Source organism: Athene noctua, chromosome 3 (genome assembly GCF_965140245.1).
Source record: "Athene noctua chromosome 3, bAthNoc1.hap1.1, whole genome shotgun sequence".
NCBI classification, from domain to species: Eukaryota; Metazoa; Chordata; class Aves; order Strigiformes; family Strigidae; genus Athene; species Athene noctua.
This window is the reverse complement of record NC_134039.1, coordinates 41,253,581-41,279,147: the sequence shown is the minus strand read 5'-3', so window position 1 is coordinate 41,279,147 and position 25,567 is coordinate 41,253,581.

Genomic DNA, 25,567 nt, shown 5'->3' with positions numbered 1-25,567 from the left:
AATCAATTTTTATTCCCTATGTGAGCTGAAGTGTTGGACACCAGTTCGAGAACAACATCTTACTTCCTTTCTACAGAAGATCACTATGTGATAAGAAAAGTATTTTATATGAATAAATAAACCTGAAGATATTGTTTGCAATAAAATCCTTTTTTGTTTATAGGATAATGTCTTCAACTTATGTATTTGCATAAAAATTGCATGTGTATGCATCTTGGTCATGGGTAGTTTGCTGCATAAGGAGCCAGCCTGGTAATGCTGGATCAGATTCTGATTGTGCCGCTCCATCCCATCTCTGTCCTGCTTAATGAATGAGGGGCAGGGACAACTTGATGAAAAGTTGCTCCGTCCACTGACACCTGATATTACTTCAGCAGGAGAAGTAATCCCCTCCCTTGAGTATGTTAGAGAATATAAAAGCGCCTTCATCCCCAACCATATTTGCAAAGGTATTTTATTAGAATGTCTTAAGTGTTCCAAAATTAAATTCTGTATATTATGGGCAGTAAGTAAATTAAGTATATTAAACCAGAAGTTGCAGATAATTCTTTTCAATGGCCTGCAAAATAATACAAGTAGAAAAAGAAGCCCGTGGGGACTCCATGAAGAAAACAGTCTTATCATCTGTTCTGTCAGAGCTACTATGGCATGGAAAGAGGCATGACAAAAGCTTGTTAATCACTTGCGATTATCAGCCCAAAGAGATATCACCAAGGGATGGTACAACTCCAAGATAGTTGTGGTTGCTGTATTTTGCCCAGAATGAAGGAAAAGAAAAAATGTTTTCTTTAGCTCATCTTCAACTGGGAATCCGTTCAACAGGTTCTAAAATTTTTAATGTAATACGTTTTTCTTACTACAAGGGAATTTAATGTAGTTGTTTTTTATTGTTCTACTCATTAAAATAATTCTGTGACTTTTGGAATGAAACCTTTAATATGAAGAAAATCTTCTTTACAGAAAAAACAGATTGTGAAAATCCAGTACAAATTTTTTTTTTTTTTTTTGACATGGACCCTCAGAGCCACGCCTATTCAACAGTTTGTCTATTTTATGCATTTATTATTTATATTATGACAGCTTTAGTATATTTGTTAGTAACGTATGTGAGGGATACTGCAAGGTTTTGGTATAAATAAATGTGTATAATAGGAATATAAATATTCTGTCATATAAAAATAGTGTTCACTGCCTTCTAGCTTTCATTATAGTCATTTAGATAGGTTCTAGGTTAAAAACTATCCTTCTGTTACCATACAGATTGTGCAGTCCCCTTAGATTTTTCATAGGAACAACAGAACTGCTAGTCATTCATACAGAATGCTTTCATGATCAAGCTCACAGACAGCAACAACAGGAGAGAAAATTGGTCAGTTAAAAGATCCTGGTTTAGAAGTTTTTATTTCTCTGCACATGAACTGCAGAAAAAAAGATGGTCTTCATACTAAACTGGACAATACTCTTTTCCAGTCGTGTTCTCAAGCAGAAGGTATATGTAAGAGGAAGAAAGTACAGGATGTAGTCCTTTCTGGTGGCCTTTCCTGAAGCTGAAGAATGATCTCAGACTCTAGTACATCTTAGAGACCATTTGTTGCAAATCCAATTGCTCTCACTTTTCTAACCCTGAGGTTCACTCATAGCACTTACCTGTGTATTTTTTAATTGAATTGAGGACCTCTTTATACAGGTCATGAATGTCTCCTGATTTATATCAGTTGCACAGCAGTCTTCTTTTCATCTCAATCATGCAACTGCACTTGATACTTTGAGAAAAAGTGGAAATAAGACTTCATGAATTAATAAAAAATTAGGCAGGAATAGTCTAACTAGTTAAAGTTTCAATAAATATGATTTCTTATTGTTATAAAGATTGATGGAAAATTTGAGCCCAGATATGTGACTTTTTCCAAAATAACAACTAGATCAAGGATTTTGGAAATGTAATAATATTTCTTCATTATTAGACATGATTTTACTCAAGTAATCTGAAAATATATCTCTATTTGAGTGAGATATCTGTATGGGAAGAGCAATTAAATTATAAAAAATGTTTTTAAAATGATGGAGCAACCAATAGTTTTCTTGGAGCTCCAAAACCAAGAATCAGTTCATTTGAGGAAGTAAAAAGTTTCCCAGGTTCTCAGATTTTCTTCTATCTGGATAATTAGAGAATAATTAAATTCTATCTAGGATTTGCTACTAAGTGCAATAGGAAAGAGTTCTTACCTATGACATCAGAATACCTCAAGAATTAGATTCTGTACAGAAAGCCTGCAGCACGTATGCTACTGTCACTGTATGATTCCCTAGAAGTATAGAAAATCCTTAAGCAGCAGTCAGTTATACTGCTTTGAATTGTAAGGACCTTTGATAAGACTATGATAATAGAATATGTATTAAGTAAATTACAGAAGAGTTCTAGATACTTAAGAGGCTTTTTATTTGTTTATTTTTAGTTACAGTGGCTTAGGAACTCCCCTTTACACCAGTCTCAGAGTCCTAGTTTGAAAATGTTGATAGAGGACAAAATGGACTGGAAAACGGACATTAAATTGGAGCAGAAACTGTTAAATAGTTCTTATCTGATAACAATAAACATGATGTATACGAGGCATTTTTTCTGTCTTCTGTATTTAAAACATTTTTGGTGTAATACTGATATTTTATCGTATATCAATATACTAAATGATCTTGAGTACTTTCTTATTTTGGACCATTAAACAAAGCAGGTCAATGACTGCATTAGCTTCTCATCTATTATTTGCTGGACTCTACATACTTTTGCAGCTGCTATTTCTTTAACTTCAGACTTTCTAAAGCACTCTTGGGATTAAGAGATAATTTTTTGTAAGATTTATTAGTTAATAAATCTAATTTGAAGCTGTGTTGGTGTTCTCTTTTTTTTTTTTTTTCTTAAACTGTTATCTTTTATTCTGTCCCTTGAATCCCAATTGTAATATATGGACTGAAAATTCCATGAATAAGTATCATATAAAGTAAATTTATTCAAGTAGAAGTTTATAAAATAATTCAGCTCTCACATATTCATCTGGATTGATTTCTTATCAACTTTTATTGACTCTAATTCCCTTTTCCACTTCACTATTAATCCTGGTGACAATTGTCTAACACAGTTACCAGAGTCTTCAGAACAACATATTCTTTTACAGAACTTAGCATTGAACCACATTCACAATATTTTGGAAGAATAATGTTTTGAAGGTGGAAAGTCTACACATGTGTTGGCCACCCAATGCCATTCTTTTTGATGTAGATGCAGTACAGCTGTGCCTGATGACAACCTACAGACTACTATGCATGAATGGTCCTCTCTAAATGTGAATAAGTGAGAATAATAAAGTCTTTGTATTTACATATTTCTTTCTCATCATAACCATTTTCCCCAACCATAACAATAAGAAATTTTATTGACAAGGGCAAACTTTATGTGCTCATTATTTGCACAAAGTCACTCTACTCAATGAAAGGTTTGCAGCTGTGGCAGGTTTAGATAATCAAGCGGGTATAAATTAAACTGGAATGAGTTCAGGCTACAAAGCAGAAGAAAGTTTCAAATAGTAAAAGAGTGGGATTCTAGGATACTTTTTGATATGAGAAGGTAGAAAAATACTATTAGAATGGACCTGAATATATACAGGCTGAATTTTTGATAGTTAAGGACCAGGCTTAGGATTGTATTTATACCATATTTGAAACTTAACTAGGTATCGAAAAGCTGACTGAATGTCATGTGAATCTACAGCTTAAAACTAGGTTCCTTGATTAGACCAGAACAGTCTACCTCTTCTTTACTTAATTTAAATGCATAAAGTTCATCACATTGACCTAAGTGATACAGAATACTTTTCTCAGTCCTATGTTCCTTATTCTGTTTAAAAACATAGACTAAGTTCCAAACAGTATTTGCCACAGGTTTTATCAGATAGTTGATAGGGTGCATTAAAAGAAAGTGAAAAATTATGGAAATTATTCTGTTTTCCACAATACTGGGAAATACAAAACAAGGCTTGTGACATTGCTCCTTAAATACATAGCATGGGGGCAAGTGCTGTCTGTGTGTAGCAGATATTTAATATATGAGCTTAAGGGTAATGAAATGTGACTAAACAATTTGTTGAAAACTATTGTAGGTAATTATTGTATGTTCAGAGCTTCATGATGCATCTAAAATATGTATATACAGCCTACACATAATTCTAGAAAGTCTCAGGTTGCATTTTCTTTAAAAATACATTACATAATGGATGGACCATAGATATGCTTGGATAGACCACAAATATAACACTTGCATGTTCTATATGCCATTTTAAATGTTTATAATATTATAATATTATTATAGCTTCATTATTAAATATGAAAAGGCCAAAACCTGGCAATATACTTACTCATTATCATAAAGGAATTATGGGTTTATGATTTTTATATCTTTTGAGTCATTCAGTGTTTTCTAATATGGCAGATTCTTCTTTTATTTTTTCCAAATTACTTTGACTTCTAAGACTATGGAATGTCTACCACATATAGAATAATTTTGGATTATGCTAATTTCTGCAGTGAGAATGTAAGGCCTTCCTGACCATCAGTTCTGAGTGTTATATGAAATTAGGCAGATATTTGCTAATGTGCCACCTCCATGTCAAGACCTACACACTTTGGAGGTCTCTAAAGCTGAAAAATTTAATAGAAAATAATATTTTCCAACTAAGTTATAGAATATCTTTAAGGTGTACATTGCTATTTCTAAAGGTTTGATATACACAGGCTTCCAAATTTCCTTTGGAAAGCTGTTTAGAGTAATATAGGTGGTATCAATTATCCAATATCTTATTCTGGACCTCTGAAATATCTGCCATACAGTCACTGAAACAGGCTTGTGTCTCAAATTATTTAAACTTCTGAAGTTTGACATACGTGTGAAATGAGAAAGGATTATCATAGATTAAATATTAAATCTAGCGTAGATGAATAAAGATTTATGTACTGAACACTTACTTGTCTTTGGTTGCATGGCACATACCCAGACTCTTCTTGTAGAGAGTCAGGCTGGTCCTTGGTCCTGGATGCAGTTTTGAAAGAACAATCTCACCTAAGAGCTTAGTTATATAAGAGCTGGGCTGCTGCTCCTATAGCTTTTAATGTCTTTGGGACATGCAGTACAGGAATTTGGGCATCTTTATTCTGCTTTGTAATATTTAATCTTTATGGATTCTTTAGAAGCCTTACCAAAACTGAATCACAGGACTGGCCAACAGGAAATGTATGTTTCCTGTTTCCAGAAATCCTACTATTCAATGTCTCTCTCCACTATAGGTTCAAATCTCAGAGTCCTCACATAAGACCAGATGCTTTTACCCCTTTCAGAAACAGAGTTGGCTCAGATTGTTCTTTTAAACATGACATTGGTCAGGCTGTTGCACACTCTTTTTATTATTTTGAAACTACGGAATCATGGAAGATTTGAAATTGGCAGGGAGCCCTGTAAATTGTCTAGTTCAGCCTACCTGCTTGAAGCAGGACCAGTTAGAGTAGGTTGCAGCAGGGCCATGTTGAGTCAGGTTTTGAGTATCTCCAAGGATGGAGACTACACAACCTTTCCAGGCAATCTGTTCTAGTGTTTGATCACCTTCATAGTAAAAGTGTTTTCTTTTGTTTAAATTATGTATTTCACTTTGTTCTCATAGTCTCTTGTCCATTCACAGGGCATCACTGAGAAGAGTCTGGCTCCATCTTTACTCCATCTCAAGTATTGACAGTTATTGACAAATTTTCAGCCTTATCAATCAACCTTCCTGAGCTTTATCTTCTCCAGGCTTAACAAGCATTCAGTTATTATGTAGGACACCATGGCATGAAATTTGAAGAGAATAGACTCAATAATTCTGGATTTGCAGGAGGCAAGGAAGAACACAAGTCTGAGCAGAGAAGGAAGGCCAGAAACAATGTTGTGGTTAGAACAGTAAGCTAAGAATTAAGTTTCGGGCTGCTTCTTCAGGAGCCTGGAAGTTGGTTTTAACTGAACAAATGAAAGCTCTGTGAGCAATCACAGATTCAGGACTTGGCTGGACTTGACTTTTTATTGTGTCTCACCTTCAATACACATCTAATTCTTTTCCCCCTTACAGCTATAAGTGATTTAACAAGTATATTCTTGTGCTAATGAAAAAATGGCCCTAATAATTGCTCAACTAAATTGTTCATGTTTTAGAGAAAAGGATGCAAATATCAAATAAATATGTGCTTCAGAAAGAGAGAAGAAAAACTTAGGGGATGAAACTTCTTTCCTGCATATGAACCCTGAGCAAAGTCAAAAGATTTTTTTTCTGCAGTTACATGAAAATAGTAGATCACACTACTTAATTTTTTTTCATTTGCAATAAACTATTTATGTTACTACCAGTGAGATCTATATAAACTTAAAAGAATTTGAACAATAATTCACATGCTCCTTCATTTGTACCCTCTCTGCCACCTTTTAATGCTAATGATCATATATTTCATTAATGCAGTCTACTTAAGGAATTACAGAAAGCATCTAGAAAATAAAAATCAGTTAATTTAGGCCAAAAAAACTCTGGAACTGATAGAATTGTAGCTAAGTGATCAAGCCACTGGATTCCAACACCTTTATAGGACAGGCACTTTCATTTTGTTGTTTAAATTATAATCAGATTTTAAATGATTAAAGCATGGAGCAAAGAAGACAGATGGATTCTGTGCTTGTCAATCAGTTTATTCTGATTTGTAATAGCTACCAGCCAGATTAAATAAAACTCTGGATCTTACATTGTGGAAACTGGCACAAGGTTGAACAAACTCACTCTATCTCTGAGTCCCCAAAACATTCCGGATATAGCATGTTCTTCCACAATGCAGAAACCAAATGGAGCTTTTGTTGAAACTGGCCTGGAGATATTATCTTTCTTAGATTTGTTGCAGTCATACTGTTATCATTTCATAAATTCTGTAGCTAACAATAGAAGCTTAATTTTTCTGCAGTTTCCTATTATATAGAAATCCTCAAACTCCTGAGCAACAATTTATTCCCATTGACATTCAAACCCAGGACTGAACTCTTTTGAACTTTTAAAACAGACTTTCTGCTTTATTTTCTCAAATCACTTGCTAATGTATCTTGCATATTGGTTATATAATACCAGTCTTTCTATACAAAATTTCTCTTTTAGTAAATAGCTAACATCACATTTTTCTCTAAAAAGTTAATTAATGCAGGAATCTAGCTTTCAAGTCCCTGTCCAACAAAAGATACAAGTGTGTTACATCATAACAAGGCTAAAAATTATTAAAGTACCAGAGAGAATTCAGAAGAGAAAGTAGAATTAATGTCTTTGACTACATGACTTTATGGAATAAAAACTACAGGTCACAATTAAATAAAAATGAATTCTGAGACAAATGAATCACAAATGTACCAGGAAATTTTCTGTGAGCATCAGCACTGGGAATTTGGGGTTAGAAATGCATAGCTGCGGAAGAGAGGTATCTCAAGTTTCATTTCCTAAAATACGCCTCTGAAAGGGCAAAAGTAATTTCTGTTTGCATTATTACAATAGCATTAAAAAAACCTGACATGCTTACGCAGTAAAATTTGTGAATAATAGAAAACAGCGTGTGATTATTCAGTTACTATACAGAAAGATAGAGGGAAAAAAAGTAAATCCATTCTAACACACATTAGCCTCAAGGGACATTGTTTGTCTCAGCTGAAACACCTTACTTACTACTTGTCAGCTAGAGACTGTCCTGTAGGAAGGATGATACTAGTCACTGCCCAGTAAATATCTCTAATGCGATCTTTAAAATTTTCTGCAAATGAAGAAATCCCACCTAGGAAAAGCAGGGTATGAGAACAACAGTTCTATTTCTATTCTTCCAAGCCACTGATTGCCATGGACTATGGCATTAATTTTCAGATTCAAAACATCTAGAAACTTTTGTCCATATGTGAACATCTGTATATGAACTAAGTATCAGAGTTTCTAATATAGCCAAGAAAGATTTAGTTAGCGCAGCTGACAGACCCTGCAGAATGACTCCACTGACAAAAGAAACATCCTACAGTCTTACAACAGTGACCCACCTATCCCAGTGTTCTGTCTTTGATGGTGGCACTAGTGCAGGCTAATAGGGGAGTGTGGCACATCCTGGAGCATAAGAGTCTGGCTGCTTTTTGCTTAGAGCGTACATCCCTGTCTGTTCTTTTGGTAACTGCCCTTGAGGATGTTGTCCATTAATTTATCCAATGGAAATCAGTAGGTGTAAGAATCACCATGAGATAAATAGTGCAATTCAGTTGTCACCACTCAGGTTCTAGGGCCACATGAGATGACCTAAACTATCACCCTTCCTTCTCCTGCTGCTCCCTGCAGTTCTGGTCTCCTGTGGGTCCTCTGTCAGGTCTAATCCCATGTGGAGGCTTCACAGACCATGTAAACATCTTAATAGCATCAAAGAGCTCTGAGATCATATTTCCATATGAAGGTGTCCAATGCCTTTTAAAATGTCCCACGATAACCTGCCTGGTTTCTAAAGCCACTCTAAGACAGTTTTCCAGGGAGTCTTTGTTGTACCTGACAACCTTTTGAGGATTTCTCAGATACTTTAGGGTGTTTCATATCACACTATGTTTATACAACTAATTCAAGACCCCAGTAAATACAACTAGTGAAATATACAAAGCAAGACATTTGTCCTGAAGCGTATATCTACTGACTGCTCAGCTGGATGGTTCACTAGGCTGCATTGATGATACTGATGAGATCTTCAGTGAACGGTGAGAGCTTAAGAATCTGGCTCAAGCATAGACACATCTATGCAGACATCAGCCTCTAGTTATCACAATTCCAGACTCACACCCCACCATCTGAAAAATATAGTCTTCCCTCAAATATAACAGCTCTGTAACACAGCTGTAAAATAGTTTTTTCTTTTTTATTGTACTCTCAGTTGTCAGAGACAACCGAAAAATGTTAATTTACAAAATTGTGGGATATTGAGTACATCAGCATGTACTGAAATAGAGCAAAATTTCATACTACAGCAATTTTTTCATTAGTTTAAATTTTGAGTAAAAATTATTCAGATGAGATAATATAGAAAATATAGAAAGAATAGTACACTCCAAGTGGGCAAACTATTTTAAGTCAGTCTGTCATTAAACTCAGTCTCTCTGTTAAGTTAAATTTCTGCATGGGAACTGCAGTTCTTAGTAATAAGTGTTCTCTTCTTCATTTATAAAATTGGCTTCTTGGTTTATGTTACCTCCTATGCTTACAGCCATGTGATTCCCAAAATACCACAGGCCATTCTTTCATAAAAGAGTGCTGTGTCACACAGCATAAAGTTTAATCAAGAAGCCTGTTCTTCAGGACAAAATGAGAGTTTGGTATATGATTACTGTGTTGCAATAAGACACAAGAGGGAAAGGAGATATATTTTTGAACCAATGTTTTTGAGACCATAGAACTCTCAAAAATATTTTGATTTCAGGTCCACCCAGTTTCAAACTAAAGGTAGAAGGGAAAAAACACCAATAAAGCAGCAGAGTTTTCCCTCCCTTCTCCTTTGGAAAATGTTAATTTTCTGAAAACTGCATTTCTGCTGAACAATTATTTTTCACAATCTCTTCATTGACCCTAACAGTGTTCTGTTAGCTTGAAGGCTGTGGGAGTTGAACCTTTCTGCCAAAGGATAATCTGTTGTTACTAAACCGCTTGCCTGTGCATTCTGAAGATTTTTATTTAGAATTTTGTTACTGACATGCTGTACTGATATTACTACCTTTGGCAACAAACTGCCCCCATTGGGATATCTCATCATCTGTCTTGGGGGTGATTTTTTTGTGGATGAGGCACAGAACCTAATAACCACAGACATGGCGGCAGTATAGTTACTTCTGAAGCTTAGAGCTCATTGATGGTACACTGCTTACAGAGGAACACTATCAGAATTTTTCAGAAGTTAGTGTTCCTGCACTTGTTCTTTCATGTCCGTCCTGTGTGGAAGATAGTTGGCTTGATATGTTGTCTTGATACCATAGATCAAAAACTAATCAGAAAGATTAAGTTATCCTTTGAACAATATAAGAATAGTCATGACCAGCAAAGTCAGTATGTTTTCTCTGGTTTTACAAAATTTTCTACAATGGCTAGCAGGAATGTGGAAGTAGAAATGCTAGTCAGCAATATGGTACACTGCTCTTGTCACCAAAAGATTTACGCAGGTCCAAAGGGAGATTGGACAAATGAAATCCACTGTGGACTCTAAAGTGAAAACATTGTCTACATTTGGAAATAGGTACAGGGAGAATAGTTAGGACAAGTAATATATCTGTCCTGTTCCTGCTCATCCTGAGCCACATGCTTATAGCTCCTGTTGGACACAAGCTTAGAGATAGTTACACTCCCTGCTTCAATTTTTTATGTCCAGTATAATATTCTCATATTAAGCAAATTCCAAAACACTCTTTGTGTGTGTGTGTGTGTGTGTTCTTTTTTTTTCTTTCTTCTGGCCTCTGAAAACTCCTTCCTTATCGAAAAAGTTTCCTACTGAGAGTCTTTTCAGTGAGGCTATTCCTTGTTGTTTGAGAATTACCACATATTCTTTTAATCCTTTGAGACTAGTTATAAAACTAACTACTTTTAATTTATCCCTGACGGTGGCTTTTAGCCACCATGAAATTGTTACAGTCTGTCAGTGTTCTATAAAAAACCAGTTACATTAGATATATTGCATACATTAAATATCCTTAAGAATTAACCCTTAAAAGGCAACATTGAATAATGTGTGAGTTTCATGTGTGAGTTAAATGCCTTCCATTTTAAACTCCTAAATTCTTAACATCTCAATTAGATAAATAAATAAATATATACAAAGCTATTCAAATAATTTATTTTAAGTTCTCAGTAAATATAATTTGGTCAAAACTATCATAAATCTCTTGATATATTTGTAGATAACGGGAATAATATACACAGTTAGCAAAATCTGCTTTCTTTTCTCTTGCCTACATATGAAGGACTTAAAATAGTAATTTCCCAATTTTGTTGTGTGATACACAAAACTTTCCTGGTGTTCTAAAAACTTCAAATATGTTTTCTTAACTTAAAAGATAACTAGCTGGATTAAGAAAGTACATAAAAGAATGTTTGCCCTTTTCCCAGGTGTACTAAGTACCAATCCTTCCTTGTTAACTGAAAGATTCTTGGAGACAATGTTTCAGTTTATTTTTTAGTAGGATACCTTGAACTTCAGTATTCTAGAGAGTACTCCACAAAGATGTGTGTCCTATGTGTTTTGACCTTTATATTACATTCTTTTTAATAGCAGTTTAATTACTGTGAATGAATTCTCAAAATCTCAGTAAATGGAAAAGGGATTTGAATACAATATATATCTGAAGAGAAAGAAGGTTAGAAGGATATTTTAGAAAATTATTGTCAGAAGGTTGTGAGTAGAGCAGAGGAATGAGGAGAGATAGGTCGTAAGTGGACAATGAGAGAGTGAGACTTGATTCTGGTGGAGGGAGACAGGGACAGTATATTTGGACTAAAGATAACCATGACATGAACACTTACATTTTGAATAAAACTGACCGTTGAAACTGACCTCTCATAGTTTTTAGTGTAATTATGAAAATGAAGTATAAGGGACCTTAGAGACCGTGTGGTATTCAAAATACAATTTTATTGCTATCTCTCTAGCTGCTACATGGGTACTTTGCTCCATTGCAAAACTCTGACACTGTTATTATTTCTTCCTGCCTCAGCACAGTTCAGAAACTCTGAGACAGACTTCTGTGTAATGGCTTTAGTCTATACTAATAGCAAACTGGTTTAACAAGTGAAGAAAGTGTAAGGGGCCTCCAGGAGACTTTTCAGTGGACTGTTCTAGTGTAATTTTATGCATATGTCCAATGAAGGAATAAAACCTCAGTTATATACATATATATATATATATATATATATAATATCTAATATGAAACACAAGATGTGTACTTTATTCATGTGTACAAGCACTTCATTTATCATTCATCATTTAAAAGAATGACAAGGATCTAATAATTATGAAATTTATAAAAAGAGCCAGGCTTTCACTTTTCTCCTTAATTAAACTATGATTCTGTTATTAATATATCCAGTGTTCCTATTTGCATGACTTCAGATGCAGCTTAGCATCCAAGGGGGGATGAAGGCTGAATCTGCCTGTCTTTGTTGAACACCCAGCAGAAAGTTATCTTGAGTTCTGACTGCTGAATCTGGAGTTCACTATAGGTCAAATATTTAACCCAATACAACACTGGGAAACTAAGTAAGCTTATTCTGAAAGGGGGCATAATATGTACGCTTTAAAATTTAGCTGTCAGTTACATTTTTATGGAGGAAAAAATAAATGTGATAGTACAAGTTGTTCTGAACAAGCGAGAAGTAAATTATGTACTGAAGGACAGAAACAGAAGATAACTATTTAACTTTCTGAGCAAGATACCTATAAAAAGTTACCCATCCCTTAATTCCTTCTAATTTGTGTCTGATTGTACATAATAATGCATTATTATTCCAGGAAAGAATAAAAAATATTTTAAACTATCTGCATAAGAGGAAAAGACTATAAGAAAGATCTTCATTTAAAGGACTTAGTAATGCTTATGAAAAAATTTTCTAAACGTGAACCATCTGGTTACTGTGACAATTTGGATGTCATTTTTATTTAGCATAATAAGCCCAGAATTAACTCTTCTGGCTATTATTGGTCATAGAAGATTCTGCACAGTTTTGAAAATATGCTCCATTCCTAAAGGAGTTATTACTCTTGTAACTAAAAGCATTATATTTTAGTGATGTTTCGTAGTTCAATAGCCAGAATTTACTATTTTAAATATATATATTACATTTATTTATATATTATTAACATATCTACCCAAACCACCAAGTAGTCACACTTCATATCTCAAAATGAAGGATTCTAGGTCTTCTCCAAGAAATATAAAAGAAACTGAGAAGAATTTGAAGTCTTTTTTTCTCATACTGTCCTTGGCACCCACACAAACTCCTCAGTTTTTTAGGCTCTAATCTTGAAAATATAAGTTTATACATAAGGATTCTTATTAACTTCAAAGGGGTTTTGCAAAGTCACAAGAAAGTTCAGTTGTTTTCTGAAACTCTCAACCTACTTGTCACCGTAGCCAAGTGTCAGAAAAAATCACTGAAAATGATCCAGATTTGCACCAGAGAAAATTTGTATAGATTTCTGCTGGTATCTAAATCCCATATCTTCACATTTTAACAAGTAAGATTTTAAAAGAATTTCAGTACAGTTCATATTTTCTTAATAAAATTGATTCATGTAGTTGAAGCACTAGCCAGGGCTGTTAGAGTAGCTAATTTGAAGATAAATCTCACTTTTAAGGAAAGATTTGACCCTTGGATGCACACATGCGACTTTCATTATGTTAATGGAAGCCACATTCATGCATCCAAGGGCAAAATTTGTTCCTTAGAAAAATGATGCAAAATAAACAGATAATAAAGTGCATCAGTGCAGTAAGGGAAGCTAATTGCATAGGAGGGATTTCCATTGGGGTGTGTCTCTAAATGCTGGGGAAGGAAACTTTTGAAATAAAACACATAAAATTCACTAGCTTATAAAATCTAAAACCTTCAAATTGTAAAGTGAATTTTACTCTCATCCAAATAGATGTTTTTGAAAACAAAACAAAACAAAAAGAAGAGACAAAAATAAAACTAAGATTTCTAGATTATTTTTTTTTTCCCATGTGGAAGAAGAAATGTAAAAAAAGGGGAGGGGAGCAATCATTAATTTTTAGAGAAATGCTCAAAAATACAAAACACTATTAAAAGATTCAATATATTAGCTGAAATAATATTATTTCTACTCATATTACTTACAACATTATTTTCTGAAAGGAGTAAAGAACTCTCACACAAAGATCTGGCATGTGTTAAATTCTGCGTAGAAAAATACAGTGTTGATTACTTGCTGTAATCAACATGAACTGATATCAGGTGAAATAAACCCAAACTGATATATGAAAAACTGAATAATATCTACCCATACACTGCAAAATACAGGAAAAGTATACTGATTGTCTCAAGATGCAAAGTGTTGATGCTGACTCTTCAGATAAGTATTCTTGTTTTCAAACACACAACACTGAAAGCAAAGAAGTTCTCCTATTTCTTCGAGGGTGCTCTTTCAAAGTCTTCTAAAGTTGTTTCTACCAGTCCCCTTCTGTTAAGCCACGGATCTAAGTCTCTTCAGCTGGGCATCTGCTAATAAGTAAAGCAATTAACCTTTTTCTTCCTGGGATTTTTGCCAAGATAGGCCAGCTGACTTTGCTCAACAGAAATTGAGAAAGCAAAGGCAAATCATCAGACTGTTAAAAAAAAAAAAAAAAAAAAAGAGAGATTAGAAAATCCCATGCTAGTTGTATTATTTTAATTTCTTGGGGTTTAGCTAGTAGACTACCTTGACATTAAAGTTTAGGCAAGGTATTTCCTTAGATTATATGTTGTCTCCCAAGACAAAAGCAAGAAAGAAGATACATTTGAAAGACACAGTTCCCATATCTACTGCAAGCATGTTTATACTCTTAGGCAGGAGGAAACTTTCACCGATAATACTTATTTTGCAAAGGAACAATGATATGAAATAATTCAGAGAAGCAGCAACTATTAAAGAAGACAAAAATAGAAGGAAATGTAGTCCAAAATAAATAAATTATACACTGGTGGGACCTATAATTTTATCCTCCAGGGAACAGCTGTAATCTTTTTTCTTGCCAGAGTAGGTAACATATAAGGATGTGGATCTTCTCCCAAGTCTTGACCATGAGTTTTTTCTGTTTCTTCTAATGTAAAATCCAATATGACCTTCCCTGCCTAATGTGAAGTTCATTAGTCACACCTCAGAATTGATCTCTTCTGACATGTTGTGGTGGTTTGACTTTGGCTAAATGCCAGGTACCCACCAAGTCACTCTATCACTTCCCCCCCTTTCCTCTTGTTTTCTCAACAGGGCAAAGAGGGGAAAGAAAATAAGATAGACCAACCCTTGTGGGTAAAACAAAAGCAGTTTTAATATAAGCAAAGGTCCACGCATGGAAGCAAAAAAAGAAAAAAGATTAACAGGTGATGTCAGGCCTTCTCAGGAGCAGGGCTCCCATATGCGTAGTGGTTGCCTCGGAGGACCAAGGGTGACCCCACCCCCTTCCTCCTTTCTCCCAGCTTTGTACTGAGCAGACGTCATATGGTCTGGAATATCCCTTTGGTCAGTTCGGGTCAGCTGTCCTGGCTGTGTCCCCTCCCAAGATCTTGCCCACCCCGTCCCACTGGGGGAAAAATGTCGGCAAGAGCCTTGGTGCTGTGTAAGCACTGCTCAGCAGTAGCCACAACACCAGGGTGCTACCAACACCCTGCCAGCTCCCAACATAAACCACAGCACCGTGAGGGCTGCTGTAGGGGAAACCAATTCCAGTTCAGCCAGACCCAGTACACATGTAAATCACATCAAGAATGACCAACATCAGGACCTAGACCACTAGGGGCTACAGAATGTTTTCAATGAACTGCAAAGTCATAGCATTAGACACATTTTCCACAGTTTCTAGTCATTATTATTTTAATAAGATTTAGTGATGAGTGGGGTTTTGGTAGTGCATTTAAATTAATGTATTGCCCACTAACAGTCTGCATATTGTTTTACACTTTTCACACCTTTGCAGAGCTTTTTTCCAGTGATGTACTGTGGTACGCTCCTGAACAGTCTAAGACTGCAAAGTATTATCTGGAAAGTACTCTCACAAAGAGTAGCTTTTTTCACTGCTAGTGTGTTCCCCTTCCCAGAGTTTATAAGTCCCTTATCTAACAAGAGAATCTCTTATATGCAGTAATAAAGTCTTTTTACTTCAGAAAAAATATTAGTTACAGTTAGCAGGTTTGATTGAGCCCCTAGAGGTTCTCCTTTCTGTCTTTCCTTATGTTATGTATTTTACAGATAGTTAAAAAACACTCTCTAGGCAGCTTGGAGAAGGTCATCCAAGTGGTCAGACATAGTAAATACACCAGACCTAGCTTTGTGAAATCTAGTCTGATGGGAATCAAATATTTTTGTCCTTTTTTTAGCTCACCCTGTTATACAGTCAGTAAAACAGATGACTGAAAACCAGGCAGCATTACTAGCAAGGTCTTTTTTAATGTTTCTTATTCTCTAGGGTACTCTAATCTAAAATCTTAGTCTAAGGGAGTTTTGAACAGTGGGAAGTTTGGTAAAACCTTTCCTTAAAATAAATCAAAACAAAACAAACAAAAAAACAAAACTACAGCAACCTTGTTGGTCAACAAGAAACAAATATAACAGACGTTCCAAACTTTCTCATTTGGAAAAAGAGTTCTGAAGTTATTGAAGAGATTTTTTTAATAGGGTGGTTTCTTTGTTTGGTTGGTTTTTTTCAAACTTGTCTTAAATTTTTTGTTGAATTTCTCTTTCCAGTTTGATAAGTTCCAAATTTTTCTAAAAAATGTATGGAAAAAATAGGGACAATGGGTAGAAAATAACTGTGTGACAGAACAGAAAGAAAATACATCATAGTTCTATAGATAAAATATTTATCATATATAATAGTCTCATGAAATGTTCTTCGGTAAAATCTGTGTGATGAACTTGGTCTTCATGTGTGAGCAGTTGCTAAAACGACGGTTAAACCTCAACCTGTGGTTCATTAGCTGCAAGGAAGTCCTATAGTTTCAGCTATCATTATTTATATAGGTTTACCCTGAACATCTGAAGTGAGATAATAACAGTATTGGCAAGCTAACCACTGAGGAATTCTGCAGCAAGTTTCACAATATTCAGCAGTATTAAAAAGTGAAATGCATTGACATATGATGAAATTATTTGGCTCTTTATATATGTATAAACACATACATGTAGATACATATATGTAAACACATATACGCAAACATTTAGTTTCTTTAACTTGTGGTTTGCTGTAGCAAGAAACTTAAAAAATCTTAAACCAGGATTCAGCTAGTGACATAAACATATGGTATCTTGACTTAAACAATGTAGAGATTGGGTTGACTAGCAGATTTTGGCCTAGGCTTTTCCTGAAGATACAGATGCCAAAAAATTAGAAAGTTGGCTTTTTGTCACTTGCAGGTGTGAAATGTTTAATGTATGTAGCTATGGTGATTGAATAAATAAGAGAAAAAATATGGAAAAAGTGTAGTGCTGGGAGTTGAGACTGGCAGCCTTCCAAAAGACTTTACCTTGTTTAGGCAGAGCATTTTTATTATTGACCAAAATTATAATGCAAAATCCCTCCTGTAGATCTATGAATGTAAGTAATTCTTATAGAAAAACCAAGAGTCAACAGAAATACACTAAGAGATAAGTGTGCAGACATCCTGCATGATTTTACATACATAATTGTTTTAAGAAAGGAGACAAGTAAAATCAGCCTTTCCTTTGAAATGTCACTCTTCCGCATCATTCAAAATATGCCCTTTAGGGCTAATGAGTTCAGCAGACATTTTGATCTTCTCACATATACCTTGAAACTCTTTCAAAACCGAAGGGGTAGCATTTCAAAGTCATGCCAAACAGTCAAATAGTCAATATTTCTTTTTGTCCTGAGCTAGGCCGCCATTGCCCTCACCATGCAATAATTAAAACGGCACAGGTCTCCTTTGTCAGAGTAAGAGTTGTCAGTTTGGTTATGGTGCAAACTCTACGTTTTCAATTCCAGGGAAAGGACATTTCAGTGTTTCAGATTTTGAGAGTAGGTACTCTCACCGATAACTCATGATGGAGCCCTAAAAGCTGGATAGTAAAGAGTTCATTAGAGACAGAAGTTTCTTCACATAAATTGTTATTTTACAGAGATTAATTACGATGACATAGATTGGGAATGTATTGGGGCAGAATTTGAGTTTCACCCTCTCTTTCCCCTTTCCTTCAGAAGACACACGTATAAATATTTCTTTACTGTTTATTATGATTTTGAAATGATGCATCTGAGTAAGTTCAGCCCCAGCAGGAGCCCTTCAAGTTTAAGAAGTTCTCAGGATTGTACTGTGACTGCTGCTGACTAAAGGCACAACAAAGAGGAGATGATAAAGGAAATACTCTTTTTCTCTTTTTTAGGTCAATTTTTTAATATGGGAATCATAATATTAGAATGCATGCAGATACTAACTTGGTAGTCCTTTCTTCACTAGAAAAGTGATCTGTTGCTGACAAGTTGCCAGAAATGTATTGTGCGTGAAAATAAACAGAATTTAACTGTTATTTCAACTGCTATTTGCAATATGCAGGTTTTCTTGCATATGAATTATGGTTAATTATCATAATGCTGCACATGGTTTTCTGAATCCAGCTTCTTTTCAAAATTTCATGGCAATTCAGAGAATTGTTCTGAGATATTTGAGAACAACTTCTACTAACAGTTGTTAGATTCTCTCATTCAGGAGATTCATGCTTTGACCTATAGCTGACAAAAGTGTATCACAATAGTATAAGGTGACATTCCTTCATTTAGGATTTTTTTTTTTACTCGTTGTACCCCAAAAAACTATTTATTTGAAGTTTTTTTCTCTAATTTTTTAAAATTTCTTTTTTATTTTGCACTGTAATTCAATATAAAAGCAAATCAAAAGCCTGAAACTGAAGGAAAGCATTTTGATTGTCCTGTAATATGTATTTGTAAATTGCTTCTGCAATAAAATTATTTTTACTTGGGTTTTACTTAGGGGTTATTTCTCAGAAACTTGTTTTTATGAAGAATCATCCTTAAATTTATGAACTCTGAGAATATTTATAAAATGAAACTTTTGTCCTAAAAGCAGCTTAGTGTTAGTACTTTTTAACCATACCATATCATAAATACAATTGTTTGTGAAAACAAAAATGTCATTTATTTATAACACATAAAAATCAGCTTACAAAAGGGAAAACAGAAATATGTTAATAGATGGGAAGGCACCCAGTTTTTGTTGTATAAATACTTGTGTTTCTTTGGTATAGGTCATTTTGCTTGCAGGCAGTTTCATAGATTGGGGAATCTCTTTTTCTTTCAAATAGAACAAGCTAAGCCACCAGCTCATTAGTATCTGTTGACAGACAGAAGGGCTGTAAATGGTGACTTGACACACACCATCATGTTAACTGAAACAATGCTAGCTGTAATCACCTGGAGTCTTTCCAGCTATGTTTGAACTACACAATGTACAAAGGACTCATTTGAAATGCAGATGTAACATTTTTGTAGCACTGTGTCTATAGACAAGGCTGGTCTGCCTGGCAATGGGTTTTTAATATTAGCATTTAGTGTACCAATGTTTGCTTATGTCAGTCACCTGCTATGTCAAGACCAAGAGGTCAGATCTTGAGCCTGACATGGCTGGCAGCCTAGAAACCACTTCATTCACATTGTGTTTTCTCAGGCGGACTTGCATTCAGCCATGTGAAAAAAAGAGAAATCAAAGCAAAGTAACCAGTGCCCTTTCTGTCCCAGGCTTCCCAAGGAGTTCTTCCAAGAGCCTGCAAAGTTTGCTTTCCACTGAATCACTCTGTTATATGCTCTTTGGTTAATGTCTATACAGAATAACAAAATAAAATCTTTATAAGGATTCTTGCTGTGGGCAGGACGGTATTGGCTGATTTACTAGCACCCTGGTGACCCCCTTTCCACTGTGCTGCCTGATGATTCCATGTTGTGTTTTAGTGATTGTTTGGGAAAACACAATTATCTTCCCTTCTTCCTTCCTTTCTTTCTTCCTCCCATTTCTTTCTCTCCTTAAGTACAACAGTATAAAATCTTGGGTGTAAATTTAATTGCTAAGAATATACTGAGCTGCCTAAAAGTCTCCATCAAGAACTAATGTATTTTCCTTCCTTATTCCTTTAACTGCATGTTTTGAATGTAATTATGAAGCCTAAATGAGCATACTGTTTTAATTTTTCATATATATAATAGCAAGGTGGCATATGAAAACACAGGATTCTCAGCAGAAGTTAATTCTAATGAAAACAATAAATTTCACATAATATAGTCAACCACAAAATAGCTTACCAATTGCTTAGTTGTATGAAGCCCACCTGTTCTACTTCAAGCAAGATTCCCACTGAAGTTAAAAATTTTCACAGATTAGGTCTTTGTGACTTGATCTGAGTTACCAGCCCAAATTAATATTTATGATAGCTTCTGATTTCTTAGCTGTGTCCTACACAAAAGGGTGGAGAGGGTTTGGATCACCCAGTGGAGTGATTGTATACAAAACTGTTTTCAGCTATGAAAACTGGCTCAGATTTCAGAACAGGCCCGTCTTAATTCCTAGAGTATCTCTGCTAATGCCCTGTCCACCCTGTTTTACCACTGCTTTCCTAGTAACGCTGTTGAGGGAAACTGGATAGATCAGTAAAAGACTGATTAGATCAGAAACTGGTTAGAATCAGTTTAGAAGGAACCTGTTTCCTGTTGGTAGTGCAGCTAAAATGAACACGTCTGTGTAGATATATGTTACAGTCATCTTATATCCCATGATGTCATAGATAAAATATAGTCAATGAAAACACAGGAATGTTTAAGTTACCACGTAGGACAAGTTAAAGAACCAATACCTAAGAAATCCCACATAATTTCCCTCCCTATTCAGAAAGCAGGAGGTCAGAAACGGATCTGGAGCAGAGGTGGGAAGAGTGTCAGGAATTTAGCAAGCACCATCACAATTACAAAAGAAAAAGATCAATGTCTAAAGAATCAAAGCTAGTGGACAAAGCAGCCCAATTATCTTTGTGGTTTGATTGTTCAAAATGTACAGATAATTTAAATTTTATTTGTACACTTTTATTATCTCACCTTGAGACTTTTGAATAGTTTAGATCTTCTCTTTTGCTCTACATACAAGTTATTTTATAATACATCTCTTTCAGTGATAATGTCAGTCATTATATGCTAACAAAAAACCAGAAAAAGTAGCAACAAAAAGTCTGATGCAACAACAGGAAAAATATGTGCAGAAAGAAGGAGAATATGGCAGCTATGAACACTGTAAAATGTGTACTAAACCAAAAGAAGGACCTCAATTCATATTTCATAGATTTTATATTTTAAATGAAACAAATAAACAAAAAAATGAACCCACAATATGATTAAGGTTATATGAGGAAAATGAAACTTTATTCTTGTGAAGGATCTTGGTTCAAATCAATGAAACTATGGTGTGATTTCATAACTTTTTGTTGTTTCTTGAGATTTTCAAGTGAAATTTGGAAATTTTTGTGAGTTTAAAACAAATATTCAAGCTTATCATCTAGAAGCAGTCCGTGCGTTGATTATTTTTTCTAAATTTTATTTAAAGGCAAGAATAAAAGTAAAATGTCTAATTCATCAACTGAGTAAGCAGTAATAGTCCTCAACAGGAAAAACAAAAACAAACAACCAAACATGCATGGTAGGACACTTGCTGCCTTATTATTAATCTCTAGCTAATTTTTGCATAAGGATATGTGGAGACAAGTGCATGGTTTCATCATCCTCATATTTGGGCATGCAGGAGATGGTTCAGGTCATATGCTACAGAACAGAGCAGCACTAAGGAATCTATCTACAAGGTCTGTCAAATGGGAAATACTGAAAGATACACACTCATATCTATCTCCATCCAGTCCATCAAAGCACTTAAAATAGTGGCCTCTGACTTTAAACAAGTCACAGTTTCTAAATGATCACCTTTTTTTATACTACTATTCAGTACCAACCTTGGTTTTCTTCCCATGGAAAGCAGGACACTCTGGTCTATTGTTACATAATCTTGCATCCAAACAGCTTATTCCTCCTCTGTTTTCTTTACAGATTAAGGCAGGTTTCATAGTCCGTGTTTCAGCATTTGTCTTCTCCTGTACAGTCTTGGAAGAACTATAGAACAACCAAACATATCAGTAAACACATAGCAGTACTCAGCAGAAAGGATGAAAGAAAATACCAGAAAGTTTCACAGGGAGCATACATGTTGAAGAAGATGCCAGTACTTTGACAGGGAGCACATATCCCTGAAAAAGGAAAGGTATAGGCAATCAGTGAGATAATTCCTTCATCTTGGTTCCAGGCTGCTCACCATGCTCTTTATACCTACTGAAACCATACCTCCTGCCATTATATCATCAAAACCTCATCTTAAAAGGTACCCTGAACATTTACTTCAGGGGTCAGCAAATTCAAGTATAAACATCAGTCAGTCTTCTATAATCTTATAATAACTAAGCAATAGGTATAATTCCTGTCCATCAATATCTACTGATACACTGACATGAAATAGGAACAATTGGTTGCCAGTAATTCACCTTGTCTTATATCAGCAAGAGAAAGACTTTGACTTCCACATAATGAGAATAAAATCAGCAACTGGAGATTGGAAAAGCTGCCAAACATCTACCTCTCTGCTGCCAGAAAACAGCCGATGTAACTTTTTTTAAGTTTCCAGGCCATCTGCTTGCTTGCTTGCTTGCTTCTTTACTTCCCATTTTCTTCCAGGTGTCAGCATGCCAGCTTTGAGAGCAGCTCACAGGGGTGAGATGAGGAAGTTGATTGTCCATGCAAAAGAAGAGCCAGCAGAAGGAAAGTCTTTTGCCACACACACACACCCCCTTTCAAATAAAAAGTTTATATGCTGATTAAATGGAACAAAATGTTGAATCTTAGACCATGGATGCTGAGGAGACAGACCTATCATAGCCATTAAAAGGACAGGAGCATAAGGATGCCTCTGAAAGAGAAGCTATATGAGAAGGGATTTGAAAAATAGATAAATACATGAATATTTAGTCTATATGATTTTTAAATCTAGTTACCCTTTATCTTGAATATCCTCTGAAAGTTAGGAAATAATTTTCTACATCAAGTTCAGGAATTCTTAAATGTTTGTCATTCTGAAACATATACTTGAAAAATTTAATGTGCTATATGCTTTATGTGAAAAATATAAATGTTACCTTTGCTTAAGTATGCTATATAAAGGCCAAAACATTGTAGAGATGCAGTTAAATATGTGACTCATTTGACATTCCAGAATTTATTGTAGGTGTAATACAGCAACCACAGTCTCTGATTCAGGCATTAATAAATTGTTGGGTGAGGATCCTGCAGTATTTTGCTTAAAAATATTAATGCCATAGGATTTTTCTATGCAAATATTCTGATGTCATTGTCACAATGTGATGTACTAGACCCTGAAGTAGACTTCAAACATCGTGTTAGGATAAGGAAGCAGAACACCACTAATGTTCACAGTGATGTGGGAAGAGAAGAGTTTTCCAACATCACTGTGGCATCAAATGCTAGATATAAAGTTTTGATTGTTTCTGTACACTCCAAAAAAATATCTGGTCTGGAGAAATGAAAAGAAAGCATACCCTGGCAAGACTTCTCCAGACAAAACAAACTAAACAAACAAATCCCCCCCAAAATCAGAAGAGCACTTGCCTAAAATATTTTATAACTTACTGGTAATTTTTAGTCTTATCACTATACATTCTTCTTCATATTTTAGTATTAAAACTATGAAAGATTGTTCAACACACAGCAATTCTATAAAGTCTTCTGTCAATACATTGCACATTTGTGTCAGCCATTTTGACGAACAGTCCCTGTGGCACTATTAGTCTAACATCTATTAAAATATTTTAATAGAGATTAAAAAAGGACAGATTTAAGTACATTTTGTATTAGATGGTATATGTGTAAAAAATCCTTAAACTTTTACTTTGGATGTATACATTGCCACTTAACCTCCAGATTAGACTGAGATACCTAAGTATTAGTAGATTCTTTGTGTGGCAGTAATTTTATCTAACTTCAGATGATAAAATCTCCACAGTAGTCTAAAGTAGGTAACTATGTTCTCCTTACTGACAATGAAGAGATAAATCTCAAATGCATTATTCAGCCCATATAAACTGTCTAGCTAAGATTTTCAGATGTCTAAAATCTGATGAGATGTATTTTCTTACATTGACAGCTCTCACAACAGAAAGTTAAAAACTCATTGAATTGAAAGTTATAATTCAAAATAAAATTAATATTTCCTGAAATAATCATGGAATCATCTAGGTTGGAAAAGACCTTGAAGATCATCCAGTCCAACCATTGACCTAACACTGAGAGTTCCCAACTACACCATATCCCTCAGTGTGAAGTCAACCCAACTCTTGAACATGTCCAGGGATGGGGACTCCACCACTGCCCTGAGCAGCCCATTCCAACACCTAACAGCGCCTGTTCTGTAAAGAAATGCTTCCTAATATCTAGACTAACCCTTCCCTGGCACAAATTGAGGCCATTACTTCTTGTCTTATCGCTTGATACTTGGTTCAAGAGACTCATCCCCAGCTCTCTGCAACCTCCTTTCAGGTAGCTGTAGAGGGCGATGAGGTCTCCCCTCAGCCTCCTCTTCTCCAGATCAAACACCCCCAGTTCCCTCAGCCGCTCCCCGTACGACCTGTGCTCCAGACCCTGCACCAGCTGCGTTGCCCTTCTCTGGACACGCTCGAGTCATTCAATGTCCTTTTTGTAGTGAGAGGCCCAAAACTGAACACAGGAATCGAGGTGCGGCCTCACCAGTGCCGAGTACAGGGGTAAGATCCCTTCCCTGTCCCTGCTGGCCACGCTATTGCTGACACAAGCCAGGATGCCATTGGCCTTCTTGGCCCCCTGGGCACACTGCTGGCTCCTGTTCAGCCGGCTGTCAATCAACACCCCCAGGGCCCTCTCTGACTGGCAGCTCTCCAGCCACTCCTCGCCAAGCCTGTAGCGCTGCTGGAGGTTGTTGTGGTCCAAGGGCAGCCCCCGGCATTTGGCCTTAGGGAAACTCCTCCAGTTGGCCTCAGCCCATGGCTCCAGCCTGTCCAGGTCTCTCTGCAGAGCCTCCCTACCCTCGAGCAGATCAACACTCCCACCCAACTGGGTGTCATCTGCAAACTGACTGAGGGTGCCCTCGATCCCCTCGTCCAGATCATCAATAAAGATGTTAAACAGGAGTGGCCCCAAAACTGAGCCCTGGGGGACACCACTCATGACCGGCCGCCAACTGGATTTAACTCCATTCACCACAACTCTTTGGGCCCGGCCATCCAGCCAGTTTTTTACCCAGCAAAGTGTGTGCCCATCCAAGCCACGAGCAGTCACTTTTGCCAGGAGAATGATGTGGGGAACGGTGTCAAAGGCCTTACTAAAGTGAAGGTAGACAACATCCACAGCCTTTCCCTCATCCAATAAGCAGGTTGCCCTGTCATAGAAGGAGATCAGGTTGCTCAGGCAGGACCTGCCTTTCATAAACCCATGCTGACTGGGCCTGAGCATCTGGTTGTCCATTATATGACTTGTAATGGCATTCAAGATGACCTGCTCCATGACCTTCCCTGGCACCAAGGTCAGACTGACAAGTCTATAGTTTCCTGGATCCTCCTTTCTGCCTCTCTTGTAGATGGCTGTCACATTTGCCACCCTCCAGTC